Raw genomic sequence first — 23924 nt, 5'->3', positions numbered from 1 at the left:
CTGCTCTCTGCGGACATCACAGTCACCCTGCAGAAGGCAATTAAAGTGAGCCAGGCCTACATGATTTCGGTCGGCGACTCCAAGCGAATGATGACGCACACCCATGACTCTAAACCGACGAGTGCAATGAACAGAATGCGACTTTCAAAGGCAGAAATGCTGCCCTGAGTCCTGCAACCCTGAGTCTGCCACATGGGGCCAACCAGCTAGCCCCGTGTTGGCGTCGTGGAGGAAACCACAGGGCCCACCAGTGCCGCTACAAAGACTATACCTGCAAAGGCTGCAACGCGAAAGGTCACCTTCAGAGAATGTGCAGAAAAAGCTTTACTCACCGCGTCAGTGAAGAGTTCGCTGATCACCTGGGCTCCGACACTGATGAAGACGAAGCTGTTCAAACCCTTGGAAGAAGAGTATGGAATTTATATCTGCTTCACCGAGAGTTCCCCGTGGAAGATGGAAGTAGACATCAACAGAGTTCCAGTTTCGATGGAGATCGACTCAGGGGCGAGCCAGTTTTTGATGAGCCAGGCGACCTTTGAAAAACCTTGGATCAATCCCGCCAAACGACCAAAACTGTCTCCTGTCCAGGCGCAGCTGCTCACCTACACCAAAGGCAAAATCCCAGTGGTTGGCAGTGTGGATGTCCAGGTCTCCCAGGGCGGCGGGATGAACAAGCTCCCCCTGTGGATTGTTGCCGGTGATAGTCCAATGCTGCTGGGAAGAACTTGGATGAAGTAGGTCCAAGTCGGTCAAAGCAACGACGGCCTCCGGGCTCCAGCAGACATCCCACGCAGTCCTGAACATGGCTCCATCGCTGCACCTAGAAATCCTACTGTCCAGCTCGACTGCGCGGCGATGACTGCACAACACCGTGGCGAGATCACCCAAACCAAATGTCCAGACCTCACCTTCCAGGCCCTGGCAGGACTCCGGGGGAAGAAGATCGGCGAAAAAAGTGGAATCCCGACATCTGTGGCCGAACCTGAGAAGAAAAAGATCACCGCAGCCTACCTGGAGAAGAGCGAGAAGATGGCGGCCACACCACGAGGCGAAGAACCCAGAATCAAAATGGCCGCGACCAGACCACGAGGAGCAGCGTTGGAGGAGCGACACGTGGCACCAAGCGGCAAACCGGATTGGAAGGCCCCCTTAAAGGAGATCGGTAACCCAAAGAAATAAAGGGACTGTTTCACTCCAAAGATGCCAAGGACTTTAAAGTTAAAAGTGCAGTAAGCGAATGCAGGTATGCAAATGTAACATGAAATTGTGATGCCGGAGTAACTGATGAAAAAAAGGTAATGAATGCTTGTGTAAGTGATGTCAAGAACAAATTTGTACTGTTAAATGATGATGATAGAAATTTCAATATGACAAATACAACCCTGTACGGAGACTCCGATATACAAGAAAGTGTTGAAAGTGCTAAAAGTAATGATGTAAAGAGAGATAACAGTGTAGAATCGACTATGTATGATCGGAGCCAGTGTGTCTGCAGAAAGTAGACTGTTAAAGGACACCGGGTTCTACAGGTACAATGTAAATGCCAGAGGAATCCCCCCGTGGGAGACCCCCAGGTCCAACGGGCTACCTGACCATGTAGCCTGGACTTTTGGGACAAATGTAATGCCCCAAGAAGGGCTCACACACACCCAGTGGGAGCAGACCCATTGCAGGGACAGCGGTCAATGGGCAGCACAGCCACCACCACTGGCAACCTGCCCCAGATCAGCCCTACACCCACTGGCCACCAGGGCCAACACCGGGAGCGAGAGGCCAGTACCCTCCAGCTTTCCTGGCGGACCCTGGGATGACCAGACTTCCACAACCAATGGAGGGCAAGGAGCCCACACAGTCCTGTGGCCCTGCCCACCACCACACACCACCACTTACCCACTCTACAGTGTATGTACCTTACCCATTGCACTGGCTCCACCACTGAGATCCTGCAACAGTGTCACCCACATGGTCTGTGTGTGAAGGGGGGGAAATGTATGAGGTCAGCCTCAAGCACAGGGATCACACCTGGCACCCACACAACCCTCACCACAACCTCCCACAGCCCACTACTGATCACCTCCCCAGGTCATAGTAATAAGGACTTGAAAAACACTTAGGGGGGGAGTGTTGTTATATATGCATGCCTATGATGTAATGATGTACTGAACACTCGACCTGAACGTACCTTCAGCCTGTATATACCTTACCTGTACACCAGAGGGTGCTGCTGCTGGAGACCTAAGGGTCACCTGTACACTGCAGGTAACCCAGTATAAAAGGGAGCTCACCTCTTGGTGTCCTCACTCTAGGAGCTGCAATAAAGGACTACAGTCTGTACAGTTCAAGTGCCATACCCCTGCCTCGTGGAGTCATTAACAGAGTGCCTACATACACAATACTCTGCTGCACGGACCTAGTGCGCACACATAGCGCAGTGTGGGCTGGCCCGTGCTGTCCCTGGGCCCTCAGCTCTTCTGGGCCCCATACCCTCATTCGCCGCACCTCCGCCCACAATGATCCAGGGCCCGACGCTCCAGCTCTATTTATAGCCCCGACCTGCGGTGATGTTCTCACACAGGTCGGGGTGGCCCACGATAAAAAGGGTACTTATGCTGTTAATTACCAGACTTGGGGCTCAATTTCCCTCAATGTCGTTGTTTGGCGTATTTCAAGAGTTGCGCCCGTTTTTTTTGGCCCCAACTACTCCAAAAAAATAACTAAAGTTTCCCCGTTCTATTTTTTGAAATTGGAACCGTGCATCCGGTCCCTTAGCCTCGGGGGGTGGAGCCTAAGGTCTGCACCGACAAAACAATGCCGCCCCTTCTGCGCTCGCGCAAAAAAAAGATATTTTTGACGTGACTGCTATGGGTGCGCATGGCCAGTACACCTCCCGGTCTGCATTCGGCCATTTTTAAAGAGCCAGTTGTATGTGAGAACTTTAACTCTCATTAGAAAAATCGGAGCTGCAATACAATATACAATGCGGCTCAAGGACCAAGGAGTTCTCACAGGGTGAAGTGGAGGCACTAGTTACTGTAACTGAGGCCAGATGACACGAGCTGGACACCAGCAGAGGTCACATAAAAGCTTCACCAAAAGAAATGAAGAAACGCTGGAACCAACTTGCAGAAGATTATTGTGCAATGGTGACCCCCCGAGGTCTGGAGGCCAGTGCAAAAAGAAGTGGCAGGACCTTGGTCAAGTAGTTTGTGTAAGTAATATTTTCATTTATTCACTGGAATTGCAATTGTAAATGTGACCATCTGTATATGTCCCACCCAGGAGAACGACACCCTCTCGAAAAAGTTATATTTTCAGCTTTGCAGAGGAAGGTGGCACACAACTAAAGGGAAAGAACTCGAACAGGAGGAGGCCCGGCAAATCTGTAACCCACTGACACCCTTGGAAGACAGGGTTGCTGCTTTGATGGGTCCTGCCTGGAGAAAAGCAACCACCACTGCACACTCGAGGGAGAGGGTAAGTCCTGCAAATTCCACAGTCTGGCTTTGCTAAATGTTAAGTACTGCGCAGGCTAGCCATGCTGCGCTTCATGGGGATGTCTCCGTCAGCTACGCGTCACCGCCTGCGGGCAGGGGTGGAGCCAACAAGGCCAAGCGCAGCAGGTGGTCTTAGAATAAGGTGGAGGAGAGATGGGTGCAGCCTTTCTTTGCTGCTGAAGTTGTTGTTGTTCTTATTATTTATTGTTGTAACTGTTCTCAAATTAAAAGTTTTTTGTAAGTTATGTAAATTTTCAAATTTAAAAGTTTGTAAGTAATCTGAGAGTTTTTAAATGATCTGAACTGAAAACTTTATAGTTTGACACAAGAATATTTTTATTAAAGTTAAGTTAAGTACAAACAAGTGTTTGTTAAACTTTTGAATAAAATATATTTTAAATTATAACTGAATCATTTCCATTATTTGTTCCATTATTAACACAACTTTTTGAACTAAAGAAGAATCATTTCCATTATTTGTGCCATTAACACAACACAACATTACAGAACAGATCCAAACAGTAACCATGGTCCATGTGAAATAGTTGCCACTGAGCCTTCAGGCAGCAAAGCGTTCACGGATGAACTGTTGGCGCAAGGCTCGAGCAATTGTTAAAGGGGCATGACGGCTCGCCCTCCTCCGCCGTCGTGCTCCAGGTTCAGGTAGTTGCGTGGCTTCCTCGTCCTCCTCCTCCTCCTCCTCATCATCATTATCTGCATCTTCTTCATCATTATCAGCCACTCTCCCCTCAGGTGGGTCTTCTACTACCAGCTGCTGCTGCCTCATGATGCCTACGTTATGCAGCACACAGCAGTCAATTGACCGACAATCTCAGGGGAGTATTGCAAGTAGCCGCCGGAATGGTCCAGGCATCGGAAACGCTGTTTCAAGATGCCAATGGTCCTCTCTATAACGCTGTGCGTTGCAATGAGCGACATGTTGTATTCCCGGTCTGCTTCCATCTGGGTTATGCACAGGAGCGTCATGAGCCAGGTGGTGAGGCCGTACCCTTTGTCTCCCAGTAGCCAGCTCTGCCCTTCCGGCTGCTGCTGAAACATGGCAGATATAACGCTCTCGCGTAGGATGAACGCATTATGCGTTCTCCCAGGGTATCTTGCATCAACTGACATGATGCGATGAATATCGACACACACGAGATGCACATTAATGGAGTGGAAGCCTTTCCTGTTCCTATTTATCTCTGAATCCTCCAAAGGTGCTCGCAAGGCGATGTGGGTACAATCAATGCAGCCCTGTACCTTTGGGAAACCAGCAATCCTGGAGAAGCCCACAACCCTTTCTATGATTGCCTAGGTGGTCATGAGGAACTTTATGTAGTCATTTCTCCGGGCATATAGCGCAGCAGTCAAATGCAGATATGTGTTGCATGTTGAGAAATGGTGCACACATCCCTAGTTGTGGCATGGAATGATCCAGATGCATAGAATGAAAGTGCAGCTGTAACCTTCATTTCAACTGACAAAGCAGTCCTCCTGACACTTCTCAGTTGCAGGTCTGCTTTTACTAACTCACAGATCTCGGTTACAACTTCTTTGCGGAAACACAGCCTTCTCTCACAGTCTGCATCACTCGGGTGCAGATACGAACGCCTGTCTCGATATGCCCGATGTGGGTAAGGCCTCCTGCCCATCACCCTACGTGCTCTGAGGTTCCTCATGCGATGACGTTGAATAAATCGTCTGCTCCGCAGCACCATCATGCAGAAGGCTTGCACGAGGTATGACATTGTCAGTATTGCCCCCATGATTAAATTGTACCTTTGCAAGAAGCTCAAAACAGCATGACAAGCTTCTTTGTTCTCTCTCTCCCCAAGGTCGACGCACTAATATGGACCACACCCAGGTCTGCACATGCGCAATAGGCTTGCTTACAACGGGAAGCCAGGCATTCAAATGAAGTCTAATGCAATGCTTTAATTTTAGGTTTTTTTCAAAGCACCACCCCACCACCGACCGAATGTCTCTGCAGCGAGCTCGAGGGTCGGCCGGCAGAATCGCTCCCTTGCACGAACACAGGGGCTCGGCAAACAACCCCCCCACCCTCCCCGGCCTTTTTTTGATGCTGCTGCATAGTGTAAGGGTTCTCATCCCTTCAGTTCAGCTTCCGCCAAACCCCCCCACTCCCCCACAGGGCTTTTTTTGAAGTTGAGCCCCGCGCCCCTGTGTCCGGGCGAGGGAGTGATTCTGCGGGCCGACGCTCCGACTCTCGAGCCCGGTTTGGACACGTTCGGTGGTGGTGGCACTTTGGGGAAAAAAATCCAAAATGGAAGAATTGCATTAGATTTCCATTTTCTGCATTTTAGCTTTGAAAAAATTAAGCTTGATGATGCATATTTACTGTGTTCTTGATGCCCTCCAGAACTTCGCCTAAAAACAATGGCGTCTTTCTGCGCCGATTTTTTTTTAATGTGCGCTGGTTTCTTTTAGGTGCCCAGAAGGTTTTTCGGGAGTGGTCACGTACACAGTCCTCGGAGAAATGTAATTTGGCCAAACTTGTATAAATGTGAAAAACTGGCGCAGACATCAGGTTACGACCCCTTTGAACCCTAACCCTAACCCTAACCCTAACCCTAAATAAATTGTCAGTAACTGAGTTACACTGGCGCAGAAACTTTGGTGAAATTAGAGATTTTAATTTCGGCCCAAAAAATGTATGGCGCACCAAAAAACGGCGCCGATAACTGGGGAAAATTGAGCCCGTAACGTTCTGCGGTGAGTTTAATGTGCAAATCCAGCAAGTTCGTAAAAGGAGCAGGGAGGTTGAGGGCGAGCTGTCGGCTGTGCGGGGCAAATGGTGGAGAGGTGTATATTGACCTGTAAGTTCTGAAGTCACTGAACCTCCCAGCCGATTTGGACATTAATGACGTTGTGCGTCGTCAACGCGCGGTTATTTTTCCACAAGTGAAAGGTGGGCAGCGTAAACGTTACAAGGACACCCTCAAAGCCTCCCTGATAAAGTGCAGCATCCCCACCGACACCTGGGAGTCTCTGGCCCAAGACCGCCCGAAGTAGAGGAAGTGCATCCGGGAGGGCGCTGAGCACCTCGAGTCTCATCGCCGAGAGCGTGCAGAAATCAAGCGCAGGCAGCGGAAAGAGCGTGCGGCAAACCTGTCCCACCCACTCTATCCCTCAACGACTATCTGTCCCACCTGTGACGGGGACTGTGCTTCTCGTATTGGACTGTTCAGCCACCTAAGAACTCATGTTAAGAGTGGAAGCAAGTCTTCCTCGATTCCGAGGGACCGCCTATGATGATGATGATTTTTCCAGCAAGATCCGGCCCTTAGCTTGTTTTCTTTTTAGGTTGGTGCGTAGTATATTTGCAGCAACTTTATCGCAGCTTAACTGAACGGTGATGTTGGCTTCTGGCAGCACTGCTGAAATTCTGTGTGGTTTGGCTTTTTTTCTTCACTAAAAGTCTTCTTCCCTACGCAGAGGCGAGAGAGCCCATTTTAAAACAACCCGAAAAATCTGTGACCGGCTGGGAGGAATACGAATTTTTTTTTTTCCCGGTCCCACACTGTTGTAGGTTCGGAAAGAAAGGAATGGGAATTTGCATCCTCGTGTGCCTGCTCTCTGTCTGTTCCCTTAAGGCCCACGACTCCAAATGGGCCACTTTAGGAGCTGCGGGTGGGAACGCTGGCCTAGAGTGTAGGTAAAGACACAGCATCTGTATCAACAACAACAACTTGTATTTATATAACGCCTTTAACTTATCGAAACATCCCAAGGCGCTTCATAAACATAAACAGCCGTGGATAACCAAGGAAATAAAGGAGAGTATCAAATTAAAAACCAATGCGTATAAGGTGGCCAAGGTTAGTGAGAAACTAGAAGATTGGGAAAATTTTAAACGACAGCAAAGAATGACTAAGAAAGCAATAAAGGGGAAGATAGGTTACGAATGTAAACTTGCGCAAAACATAAAAACGGATAGTAAAAGCTTTTACCGATATATAAAATGGAAAAGAGTGAATAAAGTAAATGTTGGTCCCTTAGAAGATGAGAAAGGGGATTTAATAATGGGAAATGTGGAAATGGCTGAGACCTTAAACAATTATTTTGCTTCGGTCTTCACAGTGGAAGACACAAAAACCATGCCAAAAATTACTGGTCACGGGAATGTGGGAAGGGAGGACCTTGAGACTATCACTAGTGGGGTAGTGCTGGACAGGCTAATGGGACTCGAGGTAGACAAGTCCCCTGGTCCTGATAAAATGCATCCCAGGGTATTAAAAGAGATGGCAGAAGTTATAGCAGATGCATTCGTTATAATCTACCAAAATTCTCTGGACTCTGGGGAGGTGCCATCGGATTGGAAAGCAGCTAATGTAACGCCTCTGTTTAAAAAAAGGGGGCAGACAAAAGGCAGATAACTATAGGCCAGTTAGTTTAACATCTGTAGTGGGGAAAATGCTTGAAGCTATCATTAAGGAAGAAATAGCGGGACATCTAGATAGGAATAGTGCAATCAAGCAGACGCAACATGGATTCATGAAGGGGAAATCATGTTTAACTAATTTACTAGAATTCTTTGAGGATATAACGAGCATGGTGGTTAGAGGTGTACCGATGGATATGGTGTATTTAGATTTCCAAAAGGCATTCGATAAGGTGCCACACAAAAGGTTACTGCAGAAGATAAAGGTACGTGGAGTCAGAGGAAATGTATTAGCATGGATCGAGAATTGGCTGGCGAACAGAAAGCAGAGAGTCGGGATAAATGGGTCCTTTTTCGGGTTGGAAATCGGTGGTTAGTGGTGTGCCACAGGGATCGGTGCTGGGACCACAACTGTTTACAATATACATAGATGACCTGGAAGAGGGGACAGAGTGTCAGGCTGATTCTGGAGATGAGGGGGTTACCTTATGATGATAGATTGAGTAGACTGGGTCTTTACTCGTTGGAGTTCAGAAGGATGAGGGGTGATCTTATAGAAACATTTAAAATAATGAAGGGAATAGACAGGATAGAGGCAGAGAGGTTGTTTCCACTGGTCGGGGAGACTAGAACTAGGGGGCACAGCCTCAAAATAGGGGGGGAGCCAATTTAAAACTGAGTTGAGGCTAGCTCATTGAATATATTTAAATCACAGATAGATAGATTTTTAACCAATAAGGGAATTAAGGGTTATGGGGAGCGGGCGGGTAAGTGGAGCTGAGCCCACGGCCAGATCAGCAGTGATCTTGTTAATAACATAAGAATTAGGAACAGGAGTAGGCCATCTAGCCCCTCGAGCCTGCTCCGCCATTCAACAAGATCATGGCTGAGTGGCGGAACAGGCTCGAGGGGCTAGATGGCCTACTCCTGTTCCTAATTCTTATGTTCTTATGTTCTTATTAATGTTGGGGAAGTCCAGAACCAGGAGTCACAGTCTAAGGATAAGGGGTAAGCCATTTAGGACAGAGATGAGGAGAAACTTCTTCACCCAGAGAGTGGTGAACCTGTGGAATTCTCTACCACAGAAAGTTGTTGAGGCCAATTCACTAAATATATTCAAAAAGGAGCTAAATGTAATCCTTACTACTAGGGGGATCAAGGGGTATGGCGAAAAAGCAGGAATGGGGTACTGAAGTTGCATGTTCAGCCATGAACTCATTGAATGGAGGTGCAGGCTCGAAGGGCCGAATGGCCTACTCCTGCACCTATTTTCTATGTTTCTATGTTTCACAGAAGTATTAAAAAAATTGACACCGAGACGCACAAGTAGAAATTAGTGCAAATGACCAAAAGCTTGGTCAAAGAGGTATGTTTTAAGGAGCGTCTTGAAGGAGGAAAGAGAGGTAGAGAGATGGAGAGGTTTAGGGAGGATGTTCCAGAGTTTGGGGCCCAGGCAGCTGAAGGCACGGCCACCAATGGTTGAGCGATTATAATCAGGGATGCTCAAGAGGGCAGAGTTAGAGGAGCGCAGACATCTCTGGGAGGTTTGTGGGGCTAGAGGAGATTCATCATAGGCAGTCCCTGGGAATCGAGGAAGACTTGCTTCCACTCTTAAAATGAGTCCTTAGGTGGCTGTACAGTCCAATACGAGAACTGCAGTCCCTGTCACAGGTGGGACAGCTGGTCGTTGAGGGTAAGGGAGGGTGGGACTGGTTTGCCGCACGCTCTTTCCGCTGCCTGCGCTTGATTTCTGCATGCTCTCGGCGATGAGACTCGAGGTGCTCAGCGGCCTCCCGGATGCACTTCCTCCACTTATGGCGGTCTTGGGCCAGGGACTCCCAGGTGTCAGTGGGGATGTTGCACTTTATCAGGGGGCTTTGAGGGCGTCCTTGTAACGTTTCCTCTGTCCACCTTTGGCTCGTTTGCCGTGAAGGAGTTCCAAGTCGAGCGCTTGCTTTGGGAGTCTCGTGTCGGGCATGCGGACAATGTGGCCTGCCCAGCGGAGCTGATCGAGTGTGGTCAGTGCTTTGATGCTGGGGATGTTGACCTGGTCGAGGACACTAACGTTGGTGCGTCTGTCCTCCCAGGCGAGATGGGGCAGAGCGATCACTGAGAAGGATAGTCCTTCGGCATTATGCTCATTACAACTGCCTCAATTGAAAGTTCCAAGGCAATATTTTTTGCGGCGCAGCGACACGTTTAGATCGGAATTGCCCGGTTACGATGCAGGATCCGGCCAACACAGAATGAGGGTTTGCTCATCACTATTCTACAAAGGCATTGCCTTTTAATAGTGTGACGTGCTCCCCTTTGTGCTGTAGCAGCGTTTTATGTGGTGCGGGGACAATCAAAATTATAAAATTTGTTCCTTATTATTATGACTTGCAATGAATGATTGCACATCATTATTCAATTAACTCATGTGTCGTTTGACCACAGTGTATCCTTCTTATTGGCTTTCATTTAGAAAGATTATATTAAAAAGGTATTTTTAAAAGCTCTCTTTAAATAAACACAGGACAGTGTGTGTTGCTTGCACATGCAAGCAAGCCTTTTGTGTGTCCATCACACCACCCCCCCCCCACCAGCACCTTTATCCCACTATTAGTGCCATTACCTTCAGCTGACACAACCCTGATCGCTAGAACTCCCTCGCTCAACCTCTCTCTGTTCCCCCACACCCCGCCTCTGCTCTCTTCACCTTTAAAAACCTTCCCAAAGCCCACATTTCTGATCACGCTGTGAGCTTTTTGGGATATTCTGCCAATCTCAATTCTTCCTCATAACCCAGTTAACCTCCACCTCCATGCTTTGGCATCCATTCCCTCTTCTTTGCCGATTAACTTTCTAATCCCCCCCACCGCCACCAACCGCCTTCTCTTTATTCCGTCAATGCACACTGTCTAGACCATCGTGTGAAGAACGGGCGTGTAGGCGGGGCTCCGGAGTGTTCGCCCGGCAAGAATCAGGACCTTCAGGGAAGGAGACGCGGGTAAAAAAAAAAAAATTGGCACTAGATTAAGTGAAGCACATTAAGCTCGTTTTTCACGGAGGAGGCATTTGGACGCAAGCATTCTAAATCACAGCCAAGCTAAACCTCTCAAATCGTAATTGGCACATGGTCTTTCAATTTGTAACAATAACTTTCTTAGTAATGACTATCGAGAGAAGACAAAGGGATTAAACATGGTTATTAGGAAGAATTGAGATTGGCAGAATCTCCCAATAGGGAATGTGGCATTGGTACAGATAATAAATTAGGACGCAGTTGAAACAGTTAATTTCCTGAGATCTTAAAAGACTTAAAGATGTGCAGCCCCAGACAAAGTAGGGTGAAAAAAAGTGAGATAAGTGAAATTAATAATTTGAAGGCTGCTGCTTTTAAGTTTTTGAGTGAATGATGTCATGGCTTGCACTGGTTCAGTAGTTTTTAGCAGTGACATCCTGAGACATTAATAAGGCTCAAGGGGTTCATCCAATACTGTAAATCTCTTATCTTCTCTCAACAGCAAAGCACTGTAGCTCAGGAAACATACAATTATCAACCATAACATCAGCATCACAGGAAATATATTTTGTAAGATTTCCCTGCGGTTATTAATCGTTTTTTGTACAAAAAAATCATTTACAATCTACATTTTTTCCGGCTTCAAGGGTAACAAATGCAAGCCGCTTTTCTTGAAGCAAATGACCAGATTTTATAACTCATTTTAGTATGTTTTTTTCTCAATAACTGAAACCACCATCCCCGGTACAAACACAACATGCACCCCAACAGCAAATGTGACACTTCTGACCACAACATTCGGCAGGAGTTTATTCGGTTTAGTTAGCTGGCTCTGCCCGCCACCCCACCCAACAGTGAAAGCACAAGTCAGTGAAGCTTTCCACCACCTTCCTTTTAACGATTGTATCTTCAAATGTTGCCTATGATTCGCCCCTGATCCCATCTCTCCCAAATCCTGCACCTCATTAAAATCATGGATGAAAACAAAAGGCCATTTATAGAAACTTAGAATGGTTACAGCACGGAGGAGGCCATTCGGCCCGTCGAGCCCATGCTGACTCTCTGCCAGAGCACCTCAGCTGTTCCCACTCTCCCGCCCTTTCCCCGTAGCCCTGCATTTATTTTTCCTCAGGTACTTTACCTTTTTAAAGCCATGATCGAGTCTGTCTCCATCATCCTTTCAGGCCGTGCATTCCAGATCCTAACCACTCCCTGCGTAAAAACGTTCTCCCTCATGTCGCCTTTGGTTCTTCTGCCAATCACCTTAAATCTGTGTCCTCTGCTTCCGCCATTGGGAGCAGTTTCTCTCTATCTACTCTGTCTAGACCCCCTCATGATTTTGAACACCTCGATTAAATCTCCTCTCGCCCTTCTCTGCTCCAAGGAGAACAACCCCAGCTTCTCCCGTCTATCAACATGACTGAAGTCCCTGAACTGGAATCATTCTCGTAAATCTTATCTGCACCCTCTCTAAGGCCTTCACATCCTTCCTGAAGTGCGGTGCCCAGAATTGGACACAATATTCTAGTTGAGCCCAAACCAGTGTTTTATAAAAGTTCATCATAGCTTCCTTGCTTTGGTACTCTATGCCTCTATTTATGAAGCTCAGGATCCCGTATGCTTTTTTAAGCACTTTCTCAACCTGCCCTGCCACCTTCAACGATTTGTGCACATATACCTCCCAGGTCTCCCTGTTCATGCACCCACTTTAGAATTGCACCCATTAATTTATACTGCCTCTCCTCGTTCTTCCTACCAAAATGTATCACTTCACATTTTTCTGCGTTAAATTTCATCTGCCACATGTCCACCCATTCCACCAGCCTGTCTATGTCCTCGTGAAGTCAGTCTATCACTCTCCTCCTCACTGTTCACTATGCTTCCAAGTTTTGTGTCATCTGCAACTTTTGAAATTGTGCTCTGTGCACCCACGTCCAAGTCATTAATATATATTAAGTGGTCTTTGTTATGTATGGAGAAAGAGTCAGACTGAACACTGTGAGCTCAAAGTAACGTGTGACCTTAGTCTTTTATTGCAGGTCTCCAGAGTGCCACTCAAACCTGTGAGGCCGCCTTAAATACCTGTGCTCCCAAGGGAGCATGGGATCCCTTGGGACTCCAGGGGATGAGCCCTCTGGTGGCTGTACAGAGTAAATACAAGTTTACATATATAACAGTCCTTGTACCGACAACTGGGGAACACCACTGTGTACCTTCCTGGCTTGCTTCTGTACACCATGTCCACTCCACCCTATTGTGGACTCTGCCTCAACCCCTTCGTCTCAATTTTCTGCCTCTGATGGTCAACGAAGATCAGAAGAACTTCTATCCCATCGCGACTATTTCTGCTCCGGAGTGCTCTCCACAGATACTGCCCTCTACCCTACCCAGTCCCCACTAAAAATATCAACCCACACAGTATCGACTATTTTTGTTGTGAGTCTGTTTCACCTGCCCGTGAGATTCTTTCCATCTCACTGGCACCATTGCCAGTACGTGCGATTTTGTTAATAATTTATTATTTTTGTACCATTGTTTAGATGTACATGATTCATGGGATTTAAGGGGTAGCGAGGGAAAAGATTCATGCTTTTTTTCCCCAATGAATCGTGCCTGTTAAGCAACAGTGCAAAATTAATCAACTGTTAAGAAAATCAGGAATGCCAACAACGGTGCACTTGATGCTCATATCTTCTGATTCAGAATTCAAGTCAGATAGCCTGCTGGCATCTCCATCACCCAAAAGCTCTCTTTAATGGGCTGACAGAAAACAAAACCTCACATATCCCACCATTACAAGTTTTGAGTCAACTTAAATATTCTCTTAGGAACAACTATGTTAGTCAGTCCCATAATTCATGGAGCATTCTTGCTTCTGAGTCAGAAGATTGTGGGTTTGAGTCCCACTCCAGAGACGTCAGCACAAACATCTAGGCTGACACTCCAGTGCAGTGTTGAGGGAGTGCTGCACTGTCAGAGGTTCCGTCTTTCGGATGAGACGTTAAACCGAGGCCCAGTCTGCTCTCTCAGATGGTTGTAAAAGATCCCATGGCACTATTTTGAAGAAAAGCAGGGGAGTTATCCCCGGTGTCCTGGTCTATATTTATCCCTCAATCAACATAACACAAGCAGATGATCCGGTCATTATCACATTGCTGTTTGTGGGAGCTTGCTGTGCGCAAATTGGCTGCTGCGTTTCCCACATTACAACAGTGACTACACTTCAAAAGTATTTCATTGGCTGTAAAGCACTTTGAGATGTCATGAGGTTGTAAAAAGTGTTATGTAAATGCAAGTTTTTTTTTAGAAGCAGTTTGAACATCTTTTAGGGGTGTGCCCATATTGCTCAATAGCTAACCATAACACTATTAGCCTCTTGTGCTCGGAACTGGGTAATTCATCTCTCTCACACCTGTGCTTCAATTGCTTCAAAGGCAGATTGAGCAAACACTGCCGAGATGTGACCAGCTACAAACCATAGAGGTGCTTTATTTTACAGAACAGTTATGATCAGATCCACTTAGCTCAATTAGTACAACTTGTCTCTGCATAATAATAAAAAAATATTGAACACTCCACGGTTGCCCACATCAGTCTTGCTTGACTGAAGCAAAATCATTTCTAACTACTGTCCTGTTCTAACATAAGAACATAAGAAATACGAACAGGAGTAGGCCATACGGCCCCTTGAGCCTGCTCCGCCATTCAATAAGATCATGGCTGATCTGATCATGGACTCAGCTCCATTTCCCTGCCTGCTCCCCATAACTTCTTATCCCCTTATCGTTTAAGAAACTGTCTATTTCTGTCTTAAATTTATTCAATGTCCCAGCTTCCACAGCTCTCCGAGGCAGCGAATTCCATAAATTTACAACCCTCTGAGAGAAGAAATTTCTCCTCATCTCTGTTTTAAATGGGCGGCCCCTTCTCAGATTAAGCCCTCTAGTTCTAGTCTCCCCCATCAGTGGAAACATCCTCTCTGCATCCACCTTGTCAAGCCCTCTCATAATCTTATACATTTCGATAAGATCACCTCTCATTCTTCTGAATTCTAATGAGTAGAGGCCCAACCTACTCAACCTTTCCTCATAAGTCAACCCTCTCATCCCTGGAAGCAACCTAGTGAACCTTCTCTGAACTGCCTCCAAAGCAAGTATATCCTTTCGTAAATATGGAAACCAAAACTGCACGCAGTCTCAGCTCTCATGGGCTTGCCTGCGTCTCTGACTTTGTGTTTGTTTTAAGCTTCCTCTGTTCGCAGTTGGAATGGCAGGTCCGTCAGATGCCCTGCCAAGCACCCGGGAACAGAAATATCCCGGCACAATGGGTGTGGCGTGCTTATTGATTACCAAGGCAAGCTAACAAATGGTGTGCTGTTTACAGTATTCGGGGGGGGAAATTCCATCAGCATATTAGCCATCTTTTATATCGGTGTTTAGCCCTCCATATACCTCCCCCCTTCCCCCCACTACCATCCCCCTCCCCCCCCGAAGATTGCGAATACACTTTGCTTTTAAATCTCAACGTTTAACTCTTTTACCACACCCTTTCTGGGAAAAACGGTTTTGAACAAATTCCTAAAACAAGTCAGAAACAAAGCACACGTGGAATGAATGACTGAACATCAGTCACTGCCGTGTAGGCAAGTGGGGCAGCCAAATCGCACATAGCAAGATCCTGCCAACAGCAAGGGGATGAATAACCAGGTAATCTGTTTCTGTGGAGATAAGAATGTTGGTCAGGACACAGAGAGAACTTGCTGCTCTTCTTCAATCTGAGATGTTATATAAATACAAGTTACTGTTGTTTAACATCCAACTGGAGGGGATCTCTGTTCAACATCACCTCTGACAACACAGCACTTCCCGCAAGTTTCAGCCTACATTCTATATTCAAGTTCTGGAATTGGACTTAAAGCCACAATCTTCTGATTCAGAGGTGAGTGTGTTACCAACTCAGCAAAGCTGACATCTGGACCATGTTACTCCTCAATGTTTGACTCAGATGAAAACACATTTTATTCTGCAAATCTCTTCTTGTAGCTTAGAGCCCTAACCTACAGAATCACCCCTGCTGCTTTTCCCCTTAATCCTCTCCAATGCTTTTATCAAGTAGGGTGCCCAAAACTTCACACAAGAATCGAAATGTGATCTCCCTTATGATCTACACAAGGGGGGGGGAATACCATGTTTCAACCTATAATCAAATGCCCTTAAGATGGGCCGAGAATTTGACGAGCTTTGTTAGAATCCAGTCATTAATGACACACAGGCTCTTTTCCCCCTTTACTAATAGACACTTGTTCATCATGGCCCTCCATTCACCATGGCATTTCTGCAGCTACCAATTTGCTCAATCACACCCTCACCACCACCTTTGATACCCTAGTCTCTGTTAAAACAATTACTCTCTCTCACCCTGGCCGTTCCACCTGGTACAGCCCTGATCGTCGCTCCCTTAAGTCCAAGGGACGTAGACTTGAACGGATATGGCGGACAACTGGTTTAGCCATTCACCGCCAGATATAGCTGGACCACAGAAAGCACCATCGGGTCCTGCTCTCGTCTGCCAAAATCACTCACTATTCCAGAATCATTCTGGAATGCAAAGTTAAACCCATTCTCTATTCTACAATACGACCAATCTTTTTAAACCCCTCTCTCCAGTCTCCACCCTCACCTCCGACAATAAGTGTGAGGAGCTCATGGACTTCTCTGTCTCTAAGATGGAGACCATCCGTTCGGCCGCCTCTGCCTCTTCCCTTCCTTCCCCTAGCCCACCGGGCCTAACTTCCTCTAAGGATCCCACCTGCCCTAGCCCTGACCTCACATCTTTCTCCAGTTTCTCTCTGATCTCACCTCATGACCTGTCCGAGCTCATCCTGTCTGAGACAAACTTCCTGCTCCCTTGACCCTACTCCCACCAAACTGCTGACCACCCAACTTCCTTTTCGGGCTCCCATGTTAGCTGACATTGTTAACGGTTCTCTCTCCTCAGGCACTGTCCCCCTCTCCCTCAAATTTGTCATCATCACCCCTCTCCTCAAAAAAAACAACCCTCGACCCCTCCGTCCTTGCAAATTACCGCCCCATCTCCAACCTCCCTTTCCTCTCCAAAGTCCTTGAACGTGTTGTCACCTCCCAAATCCGTGCCCATCTTTCCCACAATTCCATGTTTGAATCCCTCCAATCCGGTTTCCACAGTACTGAAACGGCTCTCATCAAAAATTACATCCACTGTGAGGGTGACCACTTCCTCGTCCTTCTTGACTTGTCTGCAGCCTTTGACACGGTTGACCACTCTATCCTTATCCATAGATGGGTGGGGTTCTACTCGGTTGGTTCCATTCTTATCTATCTAATTGTAGCTAGAGAATCGCCTGCAACGCCTTCTCTTCCTACCCTGCATCATTACCTCTGGTGTCCCCCAAGGATCTATCCTTGGCCCCCTCCTATTTCTCATCTACACGTTGCCCCCTGGCGACATCATCCGAAAACACAGTGTCAGTTTCCATATATACGCTGATGACACCCAGCTCTACCTCACTACCATTTCTCTCGACCCCTCCGCAGTCTCTAAATTGTCCGACATCCAGTTCTGGATGAGCAGAAATGCTCTCCAATTGAATATTGGGAAGACCGAAGCCATTGTTTTTGGTCCCTGCCACAAGCTCCGTTCCCTAGCCACTGACTCCATCCCTCTTCCCAACTTCTGTCTGAGGCTGAACCAGACTGCTCGCGACCTGGTGTCATATTGACCCTGAAATGAGCTTTTGACCACATATCCGCAGCATAACTAAGACCGTCTATTTCCACCTCCGTAACATCGCCCGTCTCCACCCCTGGTCCAGCTCATCTGCTGCTGAAGCCCTCACCCATGCCGTTGTTACCTCTAGACTTGACTATTCCAACGCACTCCTGGCTGGCCTCCCACATTCTACCACAAATACAAGTTGTTGTTGTTGTTGTTATTATGTATTTATTGTTTACTGTTCCAATGTATATTACTCTATATTTATCTGCAACAACAACTTGTATTTATATAGCGCCTTTAACATAGTAAAACGTTCTAAGGTGCTGCATAGGAGCATTATCAAACAAAATGTGACACCAAGACACATAAGGAGATATTAGGACCAGTGACCAAAAGTTTGTTCAAAGAAGCAAGTTTTAAGGAGCATCTGAAAGGAAAGGTTTTGGGAGGGAATTCCAGAGCTTAGGGCCCAGGCAGCTGAAGGAACGGCTGCCAATAGTGGTGCTGTTCTATCAAAATAGTGCCATGGGATTATGCCCACCTGAGAGGACAGATAGGGCCTCTGAAAGATGATACCTCCAACAGTGCAGTGCTCCCTCGGTACTGCTCTGGGAGTGTCAGCCTACATTTTGTGCTCAGGTCTCCTGGAAGTGGGACTTGAACCCTCGAACCATTCTGACTCAGAGACGAGGCGCTACCACTGAGCCACGACTGACACCAGGGGACCTGCCATTACTACCCAATCCGGCCTACACCTCACTTCAGTCCCACAATCCCTCTGAAGTGACCTAGCAAGAGAATCAGTTGTAAAAGCAAATTACTCAGGAAGAAGCCCCATCACCATGAACCGAGGGCAAGTAGGACTGAGCAATAAATGCAGCCTTCACAGTGTCACATCAAGCTTTGGGAAAAGGGGAGGTGAATGGAGAGGTTAGGGTGGGAATGGAGAGGTTAGGGTGGGAATGGAGAGGTTAGGGTGGGATTGAAGAGGTTAGTGTGGGAATGGAGAGGTTAGTGTGGGAATGGAGAGGTTAGTGTGGGAATGGAGAGGTCAGGGTGGGAATGGAGAGGTCAGGGTGGGAATGGAGAGGTTAGGGTGGGAATGGGGAGGTTAGGGTGGGAATGGAGAGGTTAGGGTGGGAATGGAGAGTTTAGGGTGGGAATGGAGAGGTTAGGGTGGGAATGGAGAGGTTAGGGTGGGAATGGGGAGGTTAGGGTGGGAATGGGGAGGTCAGGGTGGGAATGGAGCAGTTATGGTGGGAATGGAGAGGTTAGGGTGAGAATGGAGAGGTCAGGGTGGGAATGGAGAGGTTAGGGTGGAAATGGGGAGGTTAGGGTGGGAATGGGGAGGTTAGGGTGGAAATGGAGAGGTCAGGGTGGGAATGGAGCGGTTATGGTGGGAATGGAGAGGTTAGGGTGAGAATGGAGAGGTTAGGGTGGGATTGAAGAGGTTAGGATGGGGAACGGAGTGCATGGTCAAGAGAAGGATTATGACGAGGTTTTTGAATCAGAGAGTGAGATCTGTCAAGGTTGGAATTTTTGTTTTTATGTTTTTATTTAAACTATTCTTACTGGCAATGTATTTGTTTCATTGTGGATCTTCCTCCCTTTCCCATCTCCTGTCCTGAGGTCGTGCTGAGGTATGATTCCAGAGGTGGCTTATTCTCATGTAGGAGTCTAAACAATGTTTACTAAAGGTTAATCTTGACTGGGTGCTTCACCACTGAGCCTGATCCTGTTTCACCAAGTGTCCAGAGAGGGGTTGGAGTGCCCGGTTAGAATCATACCGCACAGAAGGAGGCCATTTGGCACATTGTGTTTGCGCCAGCTCTTTGAAAGAGTTGCCCAATTAGTCCCACTCCCCTGCTCTGCCCCCGTAGCCCTGCAAGGTTTTCTGTTCAAGTATTTATCCTTTACAAAGTTACTATTGAATCTGCCTCCACCACCCTTTCAGGCAGCGCATTCCAGATCATAACAACTCACTGCGGAAAAAAGTTCCCATCTCGCCTCTGGTTCTCTCGCTAATGACCTTAAATCCGTGTCCTCTGGTTACTGACCCTCCTGCCACTGGAAACAGTTTCTCCGTATTCACTCTCTCAAAACTCCTCACAATTTTGAACACCTCTATTAAATCTCCCCTTAACCTCCTCTCGTAGTAATTTTAACTGAGTGAGAAGATTATGGGTTTAATTCCAACTCTGGGACTTCTCTCTAAGGGCATCAAATATGTGGTTACTTCCCAGTTCCCTGCCCATCTGTCTTGAAACTCCTCGGGGGACGAATTTGCCCCGTGCTGGGTTTAGAGTGCATCATTCGAATTTGGTGTTTCTTTTAGCACCGTTGCGGATTTGGGCTCTGTGACCAAAATAAATTGTCGTTGCGCTAATGGAGCACTCGCGTGACGCTCAGCGTGCGCTCAGCACACCGACGTGACGCTGATGACGCCTCACAACGTCCCTCCCCTTCTTTTAAAGACACCGCGAACTCTGCAGCCTCTTTAGTGGCACCTACTGGGCCACCAGGGAGGGTGTCGGCCAGGCCAGTGGCCTGGCACCCAATGGGGGAACTGATCTGCATGCTGGCAGCCTGGCCACACCAGCAGCCGCCATTGTCGGGTCGACTAAAAAATTGTCCGGCAAAAAAAAAGATGGCGGCCGGCAGCGCTACCACTTCCCCTTTAATGGCGGCTGGGGCACCATGGCTTCTCGCACCGGTGGCATCGCCCCTCGCCGACCTTGTGTCCTGCGGGACAATTTCCCCTGAGGGGCGATAAGGAGTCGGCACGCACGGTGATGACATCATTGCTTGGAGTACGCTGCACCGGTACGCTCATCGCGGGGCGCGGCGCAAACCACTTTTCGCCGGGGCAAATCCACACGGGTCGACGTGGCCGCCATACCTATTCACGAATTCATTAGCGCTCCATTAATGCCGGACTGCAGCGCTAACTGATCCTGCACAATTTGGGCCCCAGAGCGCGAATTCCTGCAGTCCTTAACTCACTCGCCTCACTGCACCAAAATATCTCCAGCCAAAGGTACAAATGGCAACCTCTGTAATGTCTCTGAGCTGCCCGGCTGCCTGTCCAACATCTGGTCTTAGAACGTAAGAACATAAGAATTAGGAACAGGAGTAGGCCATCTAGCCCCTCGAGCCTGCTCCGCCATTCAATAAGATCATGACTGATCTGGTCGTGGACTCAGCTCCACTTACCCGCCCTCTCCCCGTAACCCTTAATTCCCTTATTGCTTAAAAATCTATCTATCTGTGACTTGAATACATTCAATGAGCCAGCCTCAACTGCTTCCTTGGGCAGAGAATTCCACAGATTCACAACCCTCTGGGAGAAGAAATTCTTTCTCAACTCGGTTTTAAATTGGCTCCTCCGTATTTTGAGGCTGTGCCCCCTCGTTCTAGTCTCCCCCACCAATGGAAACAACCTCTCTGCCTCTATCTTGTCTATCCCTTTCATGATTTTAAATGTTTCTATAAGATCATCCCTCATCCTTCTGAACTCCAACGAGTAAAGACCCAGTCTACTCAATCTATCATCATAAGGTAACCCCCTCATTTCTCGAATCAGCCTAGTGAATCGTCTCTGTACCCCTTCCAAAGCTAGTATATCCTTCCTTAAGTAAGGTGACCAAAACTGCACGCAGTACTCCAGGTGCGGCCTTACCAATACCTTATACAGTTGCAGCAACACCTCCCTGCTTTTGTACTCCATCCCTCTCGCAATGAAGGCCAACATTCCATTTGCCTTCCTGATTACCTGCTGCACCTGCAAACTAACCTTTTGGGATTCATGCACAAGGACCCCCAGGTCCCTCTGCACCACAGCATGTTGTAATTTCTCCCCATTCAAATAATATTCCCTTTTACTGTTTTTTTTCCCAAGGTGGATGACCTCACACTTTCCGACATTGTATTCCATCTGCCAAACCTTAGCCCATTCGCTTAACCTATCTAAATCTCCTTGTAGCCTCTCTGAGTCCTCTACACAACCCGCTTTCCCACTAATCTTAGTGTCATCTGCAAATTTTGTTACACTATACTCTGTCCCCTCCTCTAGGTCATCTATGTATATTATAAACAGTTGTGGTCCCAGCACTGATCCCTGTGGCACACCACTAACCACTGATTTCCAACCGGAAAAGGACCCATTTATCCCGACTCTCTGCTTTCTGTTAGCCAGCCAATTCTCTATCCATGCTAATACATTTCCTCTGACTCCGCGTACCTTTATCTTCTGCAGTAACCTTTTGTGTGGCACCTTATCGAATGCCTTTTGGAAATCTAAATACACCACATCCATCGGTCTTGGAAGAGTTACAACGTCCGGCAGCACAATATTGGGAAAATCAAAGCCATTTGGCTCTTCCATAAACTCCGTTCCCTTGTCACTGGCTCCATTCCCTTTTCCGGCCACGCTCTCAGGCTGAATCATAATCTTGGGCATCCTCTTCAACCCTGAGCTGAGCCTGACATCGGTAGTGGGTAAAATGATGGAATCAATTATTAAGGATGTCATAGCAGTGCATTTGGAAAGAGGTGACATGATAGGTCCAAGTCAGCATGGATTTGTGAAAGGGAAATCATGCTTGACAAATCTTCTGGAATTTTTTGAGGATGTTTCCAGTAGAGTGGATAAGGGAGAACCAGTTGATGTGGTATATTTGGACTTTCAGAAGGTGTTCGACAAGGTCCCACACAAGAGATTGATGTGCAAAGTTAGAGCACATGGGATTGGGGGTAGTGTACTGACATGGATTGAGAACTGGTTGTCAGACAGGAAGCAAAGAGTAGGAGTAAATGGGTACTTTTCAGAATGGCAGGCAGTGACTAGTGGGGTACCGCAAGGTTCTGTGCTGGGGCCCCAGCTGTTTACACTGTACATTAATGATTTAGATGAGGGGATTAAATGTAGTATCTCCAAATTTGCGGATGACACTAAGTTGGGTGGCAGTGTGAGCTGCGAGGAGGATGCTGTGAGGCTGCAGAGCGACTTAGATAGTTTAGGTGATTGGGCAAATGCATGGCAGATGAAGTATAATGTGGATAAATGTGAGGTTATCCACTTTGGTGGTAAAAACAGAGAGACAGACTATTATCTGAATGGTGACAGATTAGGAAAAGGGGAGGTGCAAAGAGACCTGGGTGTCATGGTACATCAGTCATTGAAGGTTGGCATGCAGGTGCAGCAGGCGGTTAAGAAAGCAAATGGCATGTTGACCTTCATAGCAAGGGGATTTGAGTACAGGGGCAGGGAGGTGTTGCTACAGTTGTACAGGGCATTGGTGAGGCCACACCTGGAGTATTGTGTACAGTTTTGGTCTCCTAACCTGAGGAAGGACATTCTTGCTATTGAGGGAGTGCAGCGAAGGTTCACCAGACTGATTCCCGGGATGGCGGGACTGACCTATCAAGAAAGACTGGATCAACTGGGCTTGTATTCACTGGAGTTCAGAAGAATGAGAGGGGACCTCATAGAAACATTTAAAATTCTGACGGGGTTAGACAGGTTAGATGCAGAAAGAATGTTCCCAATGTTGGGGAAGTCCAGAACCAGAGGTCACAGTCTAAGGATAAGGGGTAAGCCATTTAGGACCGAGATGCGGTGGAACTTCTTCACCCAGAGAGTGGTGAACCTGTGGAATTCTCTACCACAGAAAGTTGTTGAGGCCAATTCACTAAATATATTCAAAAAGGAGTTAGATGTAGTCCTTACTCCTCGGGGGATCAAGGGGTACGGCGAGAAAGCAGGAATGGGGTACTGAAGTTGAATGTTCAGCCATGAACTCATTGAATGGCGGTGCAGGCTAGAAGGGCCGAATGGCCTACTCCTGCACCTATTTTCTATGTTTCTATGTTTAAGCATCATCGAACCTGCTAACTTCGACCACATTGCTCGCCTGTGGCCTTGCCGCAGCCCCTCTGCCACTGAATTCCTCATACATACCTCCATCTCCTTCACACTCTCCTTCCTGGTCTCACATCTTCCACCCTCTGAAAATCTCCAACTTGTCCAAAATTCTTCTGCACTAATCCTATCCTGTACTAAGTCCTGCCTGACCATTACCCCCATCTTCGCTGATCTACTGTCCCAACCACCCTTTCCTTCAACGTCTGTCTGTCCCACCTGTGACAGGGACTGTGGTTCTCGTATTAAACATAGAAAATAGGTGCAGGAGTAGGCCATTCAGCCCTTCGAGCCTGCACCGCCATTCAATATGATCATGGCTGATCATGCAACCTCAGTACCCCACCC

Source organism: Pristiophorus japonicus, chromosome 5 (assembly GCF_044704955.1).
Source record: "Pristiophorus japonicus isolate sPriJap1 chromosome 5, sPriJap1.hap1, whole genome shotgun sequence".
Lineage (NCBI taxonomy): Eukaryota > Metazoa > Chordata > Chondrichthyes > Pristiophoridae > Pristiophorus > Pristiophorus japonicus.
The sequence above is the reverse complement of the archived record's forward strand: the minus strand, read 5'-3'. Positions refer to the sequence as shown.